Source organism: Portunus trituberculatus, chromosome 16 (genome assembly GCF_017591435.1).
Source record: "Portunus trituberculatus isolate SZX2019 chromosome 16, ASM1759143v1, whole genome shotgun sequence".
Taxonomy (NCBI): domain Eukaryota; kingdom Metazoa; phylum Arthropoda; class Malacostraca; order Decapoda; family Portunidae; genus Portunus; species Portunus trituberculatus.
The window spans coordinates 10,425,445-10,427,944 of record NC_059270.1 but is presented as its reverse complement, the minus strand read 5'-3'; the positions used below and the strand labels follow the sequence as shown (position 1 = coordinate 10,427,944).

The window sequence follows — 2,500 nt, the reverse complement described above, 5'->3', positions numbered from 1 at the left end:
TGTGTACGCACAAGTAAGGGATGTCTATGTAAATATTGTCAAAATCACATGGGAGTCTTGGTGATGTAACACAAGTCATTCATTGATTGTGTTGCATAACCTTCATGTTCTGATGAATGTCTTTCAAGTCACAAAAAAACTGTAACCTTAGTAAGTGCACTAAACATCTGCCCAAAGTCTTTCAATCATTAAAAGACAAATATTTCCAAAGATGAAATTTATGTATAAACTTACTATTATATCTCGATTGAAAAAATAAGGGATTCTTATGATTTATGTTTCTTATAATTAACGTACATGATCACTTCTCTCAATTTTTTTTTATGATACCGTGCAAGGAATTAAGCAACAGGAAGAAAAATAAGTTCAGATGAAGGTAGTGATTGACACGTGTTGGAAACAAGAAAACCTGTGTGATTCCTATTCAGAGCAATGATAAAATTAGAATGCTACCAAAACCACTTCAATATCAGGCAGCCTTGAGGGGCACCGCGCCTGCCTCTCAAGCCTGAATTGGTTTTCGCTCACTGCTTGACTACCGGTCTTTCAAAGGAAGGCTCATCTTCCTTCATATATCTAAGTTTTAAAATATGTCTCATGAACTCGATGTCACGTCTTTCAAGTTACTTTTTAAGGTTAGGAAGGAACACTTGTTGTCAGGAAGAACAAGGACTTCATGCCTATGTGTGGAACACTGAATTTGAAGACGTAATAATTTTGCTTACTATACCTCCGCAATACGCTGAATCCTGGCGGCAAGGGTCCATTGCGTGCAGTGCAGGATGTGTGTGTGTGTGTGTGTGTGTGTGTGTGTGTGTGTGTGTGTGTGTGTGTGTGTGTGTGTGTGTGTGTGTGTGTCTGTGTGTGTGTGTGTGTGTGTGTGTGTGTGTGTGTGTGTGTGTGTGTGTGTGTGTGGCCAGCTATCATAAATGTCTATTGTTAATCCTGCTGTATTTATAGCATATAAATATTGGTAGGGATTTGTTTTCTTCGTAAAATCTTATCTTACGAATATATTTGGACTTATTAATTTAACAAGATGTTTCACCACATGCTGGAACTCACAACACAAGCTTTTCATTGATAGGTAACTCCATTTTGACTGATGCCTCTTCATGAATCAGGATCACTGAATGCACTGTGGCGTGAACTCGTATATACGTAGAAGTTAGTGACTAGATATTAGATGAATTCAGGCCTTTTTAAGTTTTCATAAATGCTTTAATTTCATTTTAAATAAAAAATACCTCGATTTCATAATTTTATACTCAGTAATCTAGTCAGAAATGTTTTATGTATACAGATTGATGTGAAAAAAACATACAAGATAAAGATGCATTTAGTTACCTAGCCTTTGTGTCTCTACAGAATCTCTCTCTCTCTCTCTCTCTCTCTCTCTCTCTCTCTCTCTCTCTCTCTCTCTCTCTCTCTCTCTCTGCTGAACACACACACACACACACACACACACACATAATGACTGTAATATATTCTATCATGTTACATTGGTTTCCTTATTATGTAATGTCTATGTGAGTGACTTCAGTCTTGCATGATAACTTAAGATTTTGAATAAATAATGACGACTCTGCATTCTTTTTCCTTCTAATGAACACATAAATACTTTGCATAGGAACAGAAATAGCATAATCCTGTATCGTATATCCACTACTATCTATCAGCTTTTTTCTTATATGCACACGTAGTTCCTGTTACCTAAACACTATGAGAGAAGTAGTAGTAGTAGTAGTAGTAGTAGTAGTAGCATAAGTAGTAGTAATAATAGTAGTAGCATAAGTAGTAGTAGTAGTAGCAGTAGTAGCAGTAGTAGCAGTAGTAGTAGTAGCAGTAGCAACAGCAGCAGCAATGATAGTATTGATAGTAGTAACAGTAATAACAGTTAAGTAACCATTAACACGAAGAGTAACCAATAAAACAAGAGCTGTTGAGAGCACAAGGTGAGTGTTTCGTTTAGGATTTTGTTGATTGACTCAATTTCGAATTCGCTGTTTAGCTTTACTATTATATTATCATTGCCTTATGTGATTTGGTGTTCTTTGTTTATTCCTTGGTGGATATATGATAGCAAAGACCTCAACTGTTTCGAGAAAGTTTGCCCATCTCCACACAATGAAAGTCTGAGGGATGGAGTAGCAGAATGTTGTGGTTGACGTTAGCATGGCTTGACACTAATATGGCCGGACTGAAGAGAGTTCGTGTTTTTTTTTTTTTTTTTTTTTTTTGTGTGTGTGTGTGTGTGTGTGTGTGTGTGTGTGTGTTGATAGAGTTGCGGTGTGTGTTAAAGAGAAAATCCACTCTTAGCACATTAAATGTTTTATTTACATGTAAGTTATGAAAATATAAAATGGTGTACTGCAGTTAACATTCAGATGAAAGTTTTGAGGTAATACTGATAGAATGAAGTGTAAAGAAGGATTGTTGTGGTCGTGCCAGCTTGATGTCCATTTCATGTTTCATCATCATGATTCTAGCAGACGATTTT

The 2,500-nt window shown here is 36.2% G+C and overlaps 2 protein-coding genes across 2 annotated transcripts in view; one reads left to right on the top strand and one right to left on the bottom strand.

Annotated features, from left to right (window-relative positions):
* The window catches only part of LOC123504624, a 5,788-nt gene extending 4,200 nt beyond the window's left edge, over positions 1 to 1,588 (top strand). Inside the window, exon 4 of the mRNA XM_045255298.1 lies at positions 1 to 1,588. This exon is cut by the window's left edge and continues 443 nt beyond it. The gene's annotated coding sequence lies outside the window, so the exon portion shown is untranslated.
* Positions 1,589 to 2,315: 727 nt separating this feature from the next.
* LOC123504518 overlaps positions 2,316 to 2,500 on the bottom strand; it is a 1,976-nt gene continuing 1,791 nt past the window's right edge. Inside the window, exon 2 of the mRNA XM_045255098.1 lies at positions 2,316 to 2,500. This exon is cut by the window's right edge and continues 140 nt beyond it. The gene's annotated coding sequence lies outside the window, so the exon portion shown is untranslated.